The 11,732-nt window shown below is 36.3% G+C and overlaps 1 protein-coding gene across 2 annotated transcripts in view; it reads left to right on the top strand.

Annotated features, from left to right (window-relative positions):
- The first annotated feature begins 1,423 nt into the window (after positions 1-1,423).
- Positions 1,424-11,732, top strand: part of LOC144964492 (salivary peroxidase/catechol oxidase-like) — a 37,171-nt gene continuing 26,862 nt past the window's right edge. Inside the window, exon 1 of one of the 2 annotated variants that reach the window (XM_078898861.1) lies at positions 1,424-1,674. The gene's annotated coding sequence lies outside the window, so the exon portion shown is untranslated. Of the gene's footprint in view, positions 1,675-10,352; positions 10,518-11,732 lie in introns of those variants that run through there. The other variant, XM_078898862.1, reaches the window with a different exon arrangement.

The following is an 11,732-nucleotide window of genomic DNA, read 5'->3' as shown; positions in this document are numbered from 1 at the left end:
TAATAATAATAATGATAATAATAATTATAATAATGACAATGATGATGATGATGATGATGATGATGATGATGATGATGATGACGACGACGATGATGATGACGATGATGATGACGATGATGATGATGATGATGATGATGATGATGATGATGATGATGATGATGATGATGATGATGATGATGATGATCATGATGATGACGATGATGATGATGATGATGATGATCATGATGATGACGGTGATGATGATGATGATGATGATGATGATGATGATGATGATGATGATGATGATGATGATGATAGTAATAATACTAAGGGGGCAGCGTGGCTAAGCGGTACGGTCTTTGCTTTGTAGCCACAAGGTAACAAGATCGACTACCCGCCTCGTTGTGTGGCCTTGAGCAAGTCACCTAGCTCTTGCTCACTTTGCGGCGCTGCACTGTGGCTGACGCCTGGGTTATTCCAGTCTTCCCTTGGAATAGACCCTAAAGACTAATTTCTCCATGGGGATGAATAAAGGGAATTTTATTTTATTTTATATATTGTTATATAATGATTATGATGATAATAATGATAACAATAATGATAATGATGTTGATGACGGTGATGATGATGATGATGATGATGATGATGATGATGATGGTGATGGTGATGATGATGATGATGATGATGATGATGATGATGATGATGGTGATGATGATGATGATGATGATGATGATGATGATGATGATGATGATGATGGATGATGGTGATGATGATGATGATGATGATGATGATGATGATGATGATGATGATGGTGATGATGATGATGATGATGATGATGATGATGATGATGATGATGATGGTGATGATGATGGTGATGATGATGATGATGATGATGGTGATGATGATGATGATGATGATGATGATGCTCATGATGCTCATTAAATACCCCGATGTAAGTCGTTACTAATAGTTGAAAGCGTTTCCTTTGTGACAAAGAGTAACCGGTATATTATACCATCATGATTTACCAATTTGTTACCGCCGTGCTCAAGGAAAATCCATATTTTAAAATTTGGCCAGAAATCTCATCCTTCAAATATCAGTCTATTTAAATGACCCTCTTCTTGGCAAAACTCTCAAACCTGGGTATAAGCAAGACCTCGTGAGCTCCCAGGTTTGATAGTTTTTACCAAGATGAGAGTCATTTAAATCGATTGATATTTGAAGAATTATTTTTCTGGCCAATTTTGTTTAAAAAGAGTCTTTTCGGAGTATGGGAGATAAGAATAGATTCTCATTAAATTTGCGGATAAATCAAAATCTCGAAATACATCGGCGAGACTGACATTTAATTCTGTGAATGTCACCATCGCAAGCTTGCAAGCTTTCGTCAACAATGGTTGTCATCAAAGCAAACTCCTGATGCGTCAAACAGCATCTCGTTGAAGGTGTGAAATAAAACATGTTTGCGGATGAAAGTTGAAATCTGTCTCGGGTTTGGCCTGACTGAAGTCGGTTGTGTTTGGCCTGTCTGAGTCTGTGGTTGGCCAGTTTTGAGGACGGAAGTGTTTTGGAGTTCTGCATACGTTGGATTTTGGTGCGCACCACAAGATAAAAACCAAAAAAAAAAAAAGTTGGATTTAGATGCGCATTTTTAAATTTGAGTGATTACCTTTGATGCTTATTTGTGAATAGGTATGTATAATAAAAAAAAAAGAATTGTAATTTTCTTTAATCTCATAGTTATCAATTCAAACTTTCCAACATTGGATTTCCTTTCTTATGATATTCAAAAAACTCACTCAGAGCCATAGTGCCCATGGAGCTGGACTTTTTCCCGGTTTCTATAGCGTTAAATGGGGGTCCCGATAGCTCAGTTGGTAGAGCACTCGCTTCACACGCAAAGGGACCGAGATCAATTCCGGGTGCAGTTGAGATTTTTTTTTCTAAATCCCCCTGTCTACCCAACAGTAGCTGAGTCTATTAGACCTGGCGGAAAGTACTTTGCGACAGACTAGCGTCCTATACAAAGGATAGCAAGCGATTGCTATTGTCCGTTTCACGCTATAGAAACCGGGATTAACCCGGGCTCCATGGGCCCAATTTACTCTGAAGGACTACTTTTTTACATAGCGTTAAATAGACAAAATCAATGGCTTGCTACTCTTTTGATAGAATGCTAATCTGTCGCAAAGTACTTTCCGACAGATCTTACTGTGCCAACGACCCAATCACTGCTGGGTGGACAATGGGAGAGGAGTAAGGAAAAACATTGACTTCACCCGGAATTGGAACCGGTCCCGCCGTGTGTGAATAGGATACAATAGTCTGATGTCACGTCGCCCAGCAACGGCGGCCATCGTGGTTCTAAACACAGACACACGGTACTTTTTATTCTTCATGCTGGCTAGAACTTTTCATATGTCTTGTGATCAGAATGTATAAAAGTCAAAACATGATCAGATTTATAATGTTTTTCTCCTCTGGATACACGCTTATGCTCGTCGGAGAAATATTTCATAAAGACGTCCGCCAATGTCCCGATAGTTTAGAGCCAGTTACTAAGTTACAATGCGTCATTACAAGGGAAGTGACGACATGACTGTTGAATCGAATTGAATGCTCTATCAACTGAGCTATCAGGACCCCCATTAACCCTTTAAGGGCAAACGTGAATTTCTTTCCAACCATTTTCATCCATTCTTAATCTGTTAATACCCCTAGCAGACCTAGCCGTTTTCAAGACGCCCGAGTCACAAATGCCTCTATTGATCTACCGGTAAAACAGCAATGTATTAAAATGTTAGAATTTAGGATAAAATCAAACCTTGCCTGTTAAAGGTTAAACCGTCAAAATGAAAAAAAAAAAAGAATATTATGACAAAGATTGTCCAAGTTCAACTTCTTAATATGCAAAAGATAAATTACCTACCACTGCAGAATTTGTAAAATTATGTGGTGACTTTTCTCCCTTATCGTGTCATTGAGTTGAAAAATAAATGTTAAATTTGTTGTTGTTGGCAATATCTGTGCGGCTATGTGATCTTGTGGCACCAGGCAGGTCTGGTTATAGCGCTTGGCTCTTCATTTCAATATAATGAAAATCTATGATTTGAATCAGTAGCGAAATGTCGATGACGAAATGAAGGGTATTGAATTGGCTGGATATTGTTTGCAATTTTGACATTTTTTCTTATTGGTTATTTTACTGCTTATGCAATCTCTCTTATTGCCAATATTTTTGTCTAAGTTTGGATTTTTCTGTGGGGCAGCAGCCTCTTATGGTTTTCACACTACTATGTTATGACGATCGACCCAATCAGCAAAGTCTGGTCCGCACTCGTGCACCGTCGCAAGCCCGGCGGCTGGTTTATCTATTTATCATTATTTGTTGCTTGTTCTTTTTATCTGTTAATATAACAAATGATACGTAACGACCTGTAGCTATTTGCAGGTCTGATAACCCAATTCCTTATGGGCTCATCATTGTTGTAATGGAAATCTCAAAAAATGACGCAAAATATTGTCCATTATAACATTGTTAAACTAGGCCCATAAGAGGGTTCGGGTGTCAGATCTGCATATATGTATACGTCGATACGTTCAACATCAAGCATCAAATTTACTCTCATTGAATACGTGACGATGCTTCCGTTTCCATTCATTTGTAAAGGAAAAATACGACAAGTTGTGAGAAATAGTTGTTATGTCATAAATTAAAGAGAAAACAAAATAGTACATGCTTTCTACTATCAGTCCTTTTTGTTGTATGGATAACAACGTGAAATTGAGTGTAGGCGTCTAAGCTACAATTTAATAAACGAAAACAGACGAACGAGTCTGTTGTGTTTCATTCATTCTTTTTTGTTGATAAAAGGGGAAACCCGAAACGTCCATATTATCTGTTTTCGTTTATCAAGTTGGAGAAGCTTACATTCAATTTCACATTATTATTTATTTCTTCGAGCTTCGAGCAGCAACCTTTACATCTTTTTGTTGTGTGAATACTTGATTAAGAATATTTTTTTATAAAAGCGAAAGTTATATTAGTTAAGAAGACTTCTGTATTAATCGGACGGCACTAGGCATTCATTGTTATTATCGTCTTCTCGTCAAATACTCACCATAATATTATTTTAGTTTGCGAATTATTTTCTTACTGGTTCGCAACTCGTTTCCCTTCTCGGATTTAGGTAAAATCAGTGGTGGTAGAAAAAAAAAAAGCAGTACAATTGAAAATTTTATTTTTTTTTTATCAAGAAAGGGAATTTATAGAATCAAAATAAGACAATAACAACAACAATAACAACAACAACAACAACCAGAACAACAGCAATCAGAACAACATCAAAAAAACTTTAAAAAGACAAAAGCACACAAACAACAACACCAACACTAACAACAGAACCAAAATAAATAAAATAATAACAAAGTAAAACAACAAAACACCCCCCAACACACACAAACAAACACACACACACACACACACACACACACACACGCACAATTAAACAGATAAACAACAACAACAACAAAATTAATAAATAATATATGATTAATTATTAACATCTACCATTATTAATCTATTAAAGTAAGCCTAAAAATTAAAAATGTCCTAAGACTAAATAAACATGAATTAAACTAGATAAACACATGAATTGTTGAATAATTTAGTGAAATTGATTACACTACCAATTACCGTATATATTACTATACTACTACTACACTACTACTAACTACTACTACAAACTAACTACATACTACCTTATATACTACACTACTATACACTACTACTACACTATCTACTACTTACTACTACTACTACTACTACACTACTACTACTAACTACTACTACTACTACTACTACTACTACTACTACTACTACTACTACTACTACTACTACTACTACTACTACTACTACTACCTACTACTACTACTAACTACTACTACTACTACTACTACTACTACTACTACTACTACTACTACTACTACTACTAACTACTCACTACTACTACTACTACTACTACTAACTACTACTACTACTACTACTACTACTACTACTACTACTACTACTACTACTACTACTACATACTACACTACTACTACTACTACATACTACTACTACTACTAACTACTACTACTACTACTACTACTACTACTACTACTACTACTACTACTATACTACTACTACTACTACTACTACTACTTACTACTACTACTATACTACTACACTACTACTAACTAACTACTACAAACTACTACTACTACTACTACTACTACTACTACTACTACTACTACTACTACTACACTACTATACTACTACTCACTACTACTACTACTACTACTAACTACTACTACTACTACTACTACTATACTACTACATACTACAACTACTACTACTACTACTACTACTACTACTACTACTACTACTACTACTACTACTACTACTACTACTACTACTATACTACTACTACTACTACTACTACTACTACTACTACTACTACTACTACTACTATACTACTACTACTCTACTACTACTACTACTACTACTAACTACTACTACTCTTTACTACTACTACTATTACTACTACTGCTACTACTACTACTACTACTACTACTACTACTACTACTACATACTACTACTACTAACTATACTACTACTACTACTACTACTACTACTACTATACTACTACTACACTATGCTACTACTACTACTACTACACACTATTGCTACTACTACTACTACTACTGCTACTACTACTACTACTACTACTACTACTACTACTACTACTACTACTACTACGCATTTCCATCTTTTCATGGAAACCCTAGCCTTGAGGTTAATTAAGCTACTGATCTGTGCAATATTTATTTTGAATTAGTGATTAGTGTCAAGGTTGTGTCTAACCCAAGATCCAAATGTCAGGGACAAATTGATCAAACAAACAAGTTTACTCTGTGACGTCACCACTGAAGTGCTTCAATACAAAACAACACTCAAAAGATCCCATCACAGCTATTGTACAATTCCACCCTGAAAAGACACGTACGTATTTAAAATTTGGGCCAGATAACTCGTCCTTCAAATTATATAGACCGATTAAAATGACCCCAATCTTGGCAACAACTCTCAAACCTGGGACTTCGCAGTGTTCTTCTACTCGTATACCAGTAATTATCTATTAAGTCCATCAGAGCCATTAGGCCTATGGAGCCGGAGTTTATCCCGGTTTCTATAGCGTGAAACGGACAACAGCAATTTCTTGCTACCCTTTGGACAGGGCGCTAGTCTATCGCAAGTGTACTTTCCGCCAGATCTAAGAGACCTAGTTACCCAATCACTGCTGGGTGGACAGGGGGTCAGGAAAAAAATCTCGACTGCACACGGGATCGATCTCAGTCCCTTTGCATGTGAAGCGAGTGCTCTACCAACTGAGCTATCGAGACCCCCAAATATCAATTAAAGTAAGATTAAATTTACAAACTTGTACAGGCTTTTACATTCACGAATTCCATGCTCATTTCCATTCAAAATTACAAGTGATGTTTTTATTTTTTTAAAAAGAGGCCATACCGTTTCACAACTCGAGTATTTTTATAGAGCAATATCCACTAAACGTGTTCAAAGTGCCTTTTTTTTCCCCTAGCAGTGTTGAGTCCTTGGAAAAGGCACTTTACTCACAGTCTCTCACCGTACTCAGGTGTAAAATGAGTACACGACCGTTTACAGCGTTGTCTCTGTTGTAAAAATAGATTGTATTATATCCTAACATAATTCATGTGCCGTCTTATATGTTTAGTGTTGCTGTTGGCTTGGGACCTCTTATAAAACGCTTTGAGAACGTTTAGTGGATAGTGCTGTATATTAAAAAAAAATTATGCCTTTTTCCTCCACGACACCATAAGATATCTTTGCCTAGGCATTCCACGAAGGAATATAGATTCATCAAACAAGATGTCTGATGTCAACAGGAATCAACCATTTTGTCCAAGTGAGCAAAGTGGGGGTTAATAATCTTGCTCAAGGAAAAAACCGAAAGTGCCTGAAGCGGGGCATTCCGGGTACAGTGCAATGCCTTAACCACTCGGCCACTTTGTGAATAAGTAATATCGCAGTCTCGTCGTACCCCTCTTCCGTTTTCCGAACAAAAGGGAACATTTTTAGAGGTATATTGGATGCTAAGAATTTCAAAAATTGCCAGTTGTTTTTTTTTTTTGGGTCTGGCATTTAAAAGAGTCAAACTGGCAATCTTGTGTAAACTTTATCAGGCTTATATCATCGTCGCTCAACAAAATTTAACCTTATTTTTCGTCGTGTTCAACAAAAGTTTATTTACACTTTCGGAGATATGTCTGTTGGTTTTCTTTTTGTTCCCTCCCCGTTAACAAATAAAAAAAAAATGGGGAGCTCATTGGTGTAGGAGGAAGTTGTCACTCGGGTTGTGGCGATGTGCTCGTGTAGTATGACACTAGCCTAGGATTCGGGGGGTCCTGGGTTCGAGTTCCGCTCTGAGCGGTACATAATATGAGTCCTTGAAAAAAGGCTCTTTACTCACATTCTCTCATCGTACTCAGGTGTAAAATGAGTACCTGTCTGTTAATAGCTTTGTCTCTATAAAACATAATATATTTTTGCCTAACAGGCGTCATGTCTCGTCCTACATATTAAGTGTTGCTGTTGGCTAGGGACCCCTAATAAAGCGACTTGAGCACGTTTAGAGGATAAAGTCCTATATAAAAGCTCATTTATGTTTTTAGAGCCATGATGCATATTTCATCTCATTGTTTTTGAATTCCGAAAAGATCTGTAAAGTTTGAAAGCTGAGATTCTTACGGTATTTAACCAGTTAACTGTCCTACTCTGGAAAGAAACGTATTTAAATATTTGGCCATTAAACTCATCATCCAAATATCGATCGATTTAAAATGACCCCACATCTCGGCAAAACTCTCAAGTCTGAGACTTCCGATTTAAACGACCCTCATCTTGAAAAAAACTCTCAAACCTAAATTCTCGCGAGGTCCCAGGTTTGAGAGGGTTTTTTAAAATTTTTCCAAGATGAGGGTCATTTTAATCGATCGATATTTGAAGGACGATTTTTTTTCTGTCTAAATTTTTTAATATGTGTCTATCCAGAGTATGGCAGATACCTGGTTTAAAAAAAAATCAGGAATAACTTTACATTTGGGAAAAGTCTGATGTGCTAGTAAAAAACAAATGACTGCGTTAAATAAAAAAAATCTGGCTTTTTATTTTCTATAGGTCGAAGGCCACAGCTCATTGAATCTCAACTAAACACGAAGCTTTTTTTTCAAATGTCATCTCAATTTCTAAATTTCTAACGGTTTTAGGCCCCTAACTAAAATATATTTTTTAAAAATGTAAAAATAATATAAAATTCTCTTTATTCATCCCCTAGGGACATTTGTCTCTAGGGTATATTATTCCAAGGACAGAATGGAATAACCCAGGCGTCAAGCGCAGTGCAATCATCCTGTTTTGTTGATAAAGGGGAAACCCGAAACGTTCATTTGATCTGTTTTTGTAATTAAATTGAAGCTTACATTCAACTTCAAGTTATTATTTATTTCTTCGAGCTTCGAGCAGCAACATTTACACTAGTGCAGCGCCGCAAATTGAGCTGGTGCGAGTGCAGCGGCGGGTGATCGAACTCAGTATCTGTCGGGTACGAAGCAAAGTCGTCTAAGTACTTGTAAAAATAGGTCATGGTTATTCACAATTATCCTTGTATAAATCGGCACCTAGCGACGTGCACTTATTTGCAGGTCTGATAACCCAATTCATTATGGGCCCATTGTTGTAATGGAAATCTTAACAACAACAACAACAACAACAACAACAACAACAACAACAACAACAACAACAACAACAAATGACGCAAAATATTTCCCATTACAACAATGTTAAACCAGGCCCATAATTGGGTTCGGATGTCAGACCTGCATATGTGTTCATGTCGTTACAACCCACCTATATCATTTCCAATAAAACTGCAGAGACTTTTGACTCACTGTGTGACTGTGTCTTTTATTATATCTATTAGAAAAAACAACAACAACAACCCCCCCCCCCCAATAAACAACAACAAAAAAAAAACAACCCCAAAACAAACGAACAAACAAAACAGGAAAAAGAAAACAAAAGAAAACAAAGAAAAAAAAAACCCAATAAAATAATATAATTTACCGAGGAAGGAGATCGAGTTAATAATTTTCCTTTGTTTAATACCTTGTTACTTTTTAGGTTGTCATACTGATTCTTGTTCAATAATTTTCACCGACTAACCACGAAAAAAAGACTAACTTCCACATATTATGTTACAGATCTTTTAATCTTTCAGAGGGTCGTGATCATAGTTTTATATTATTATTATTATATACAGTTGTACTAGAAAATTGTCTTACCATCAAAGAAAACTGATAGAAAAGTCCATTAAACTAGGGGGGAGCCACAACAGAGATAACTGATCTTGGCAATAATAAATGGTAGATTATTAATTTTTGTTGTTTTACTTATGGTGTTTGCATTAACACTGTTGCTATGAGGTATATGTATGTAGAGAGTGTGTGTGTGTGTGTGTGTGTGTGTGTGTGTCTGTGTGGAGGGGGGGGGGGAGAGCGATAGGGGGAGGAGAGGAGGGAGGCGGGAGTTAATTCTGCAGGTTAAAACGATTATTGATACTTATTGCCAAGTATTGGTTTTAGCCAGCCGTTTTTGTGAGTAGTATTCACTAAATTGTACCAATCAGACTATAGATAGAACGTAGATGACGTCATTCAGGCCTTTGTTATTGTTTTTTGCCATCCGCGTTTGTGAATAATGCTCACTGAACTGTATTAACCTGACTATAAACGTTCATGGATACACACAGTTTTGTGTGTTGGTCCGTTATACTTCCGGATGGCAATGTTGTGAGCTTCTTAGCCAAGCGCAAACTATCTATAAACGCTTAACGTTACACATCGTTTTGTGAGCTGGTACATCATATCCGGCTGGCGGATGTTGTGAGTATTTTAACCAAGCACAAAGCATTTATCAGATTTTTCTCCCTTGCCTCCAATAATCACGAGGAACAAGTCACAAATTTGCGTCACAGTAGGGACTAGTTCGTCACTATCGTGTCACAGTTGGAAGCTTGTCGTTATAACGGGACCCAATCCTTCCCGATTTGTCGTTAATCCACTATAATGGGACATAGTGGTTATTAAGTGACGGCGATGCCCGTTTTATGGGGATTCCATCAACACGCTATATGGTCTCCAGGCGGGGGTGGACCTCAGGATCTCCTGTAATGTGTTTGATGACGTACGTTGACCGGATGTTTTCATCAGATCATAGAATCTTCCTCCATGACTCAGATACATTGTCGTGTCTCGTGTGTTACGTTGATGGATGGATGGCACAATTTGGATTAGAATCAGGCGTTATAAGATCGAAGTGCGTGGATAGGAGATCAGTGAATGTCTTTGGAGTGATGTCAAGGAATAATTAGTGTTAACCTGTCGGTTAAGATATGGTATGAAGTATATTTATTTATTCATTTATCGACTTATTTATTATTTAATTAATAAATTAATTAATTAATCAATATAGGTATTCATCAATTTATTTATTTATTTATTTATATATTTATTTATTGGTTTATTCATCTATTTATTTATCTATTTATTTATTTATTTATTTATTTATTTATTTATTTATTTATTTATTGGTTTATTCATTTATTTATTTATTTATTTATTTATTTATTTATTTATTTATTGGTTTATTCATTTATTCATTTATATGTATATCTATTCATTTATTTATTCTCTTTTTGTTGTTGGTTTATTTATTTATCTATCAATGACATCGTTCTTATTGTAAACAGTATTGACCGACGTGTATTTATATGCAGGTCTGACACCCGAACCCGCTTATGGGCCAAGTTTAACAGTGTTGAATGGACAAGATTTTGCGTCCTTTTTATTAGATTTCCATTACCAGGAATTGGGTTATCAGACCTGCACATACATGCACGTCGGTATTGACTGTAAATGAATTTGAAACTGTCCTAAATAAGATACTATTTATATATACTTAATCTTAATCTTGAGTTTGCCGGCTTTCATTTAAATATTACTACCCCCTACCCCCAACCCCCCCCCCCCCCCCCCCCCTATCATCTTCGATGTAAACACACACCAAACGGTCTTTAAAATATAACAAAGAGCAGAGTAACGTCAACTTCATGTAATTTCTTATTTGTAAACAACCAGCTATATTTGTCCGAACAAGCTTGCAGGGGGTGTCACTAATCCCATGTTTTGATTGGACAAATATCTACTGGTTAACATTCTTAGCTTTTTAAACAACCCCCCCCCCTACCTCCCTCTCTCTCTCTCTCTCTCTCTCTCTCTCTCTCTATCTATCTCACCGTCTTTCTCTCTGTCTCTCTCTCTCTGTCTCTCTCTCTCTCTCTCTCTCTCTCTCTCTCTCTCTCTCTCTCTCTCCCTCTCTGTGTCTCTCTTCTCCCGAAATCTCATACCTAGATTTAAAATGATAAGAAATAATATGTAATTTTTGTTCTTTTAACTTTGAACAAAAAAACCCACAAAAACAAAAAACAAAAACAAAACGATGTTCTCTCTACCCTTCGTGCATATAATAATGATATAATCTTTATTGTCCAATTATTTTTTTTTGCTATAATGAACACTATAATTTTGGCTAGTTTGAGAGTATTTCCATT

Source organism: Berghia stephanieae, chromosome 2 (genome assembly GCF_034508935.2).
Source record: "Berghia stephanieae isolate SIO BIC M18660-M18661 chromosome 2, UCSD_Bste_1.3, whole genome shotgun sequence".
In the NCBI taxonomy this organism is placed as follows: domain Eukaryota; kingdom Metazoa; phylum Mollusca; class Gastropoda; order Nudibranchia; family Aeolidiidae; genus Berghia; species Berghia stephanieae.
This window is presented reverse-complemented; position numbering and strand designations above follow the sequence as displayed.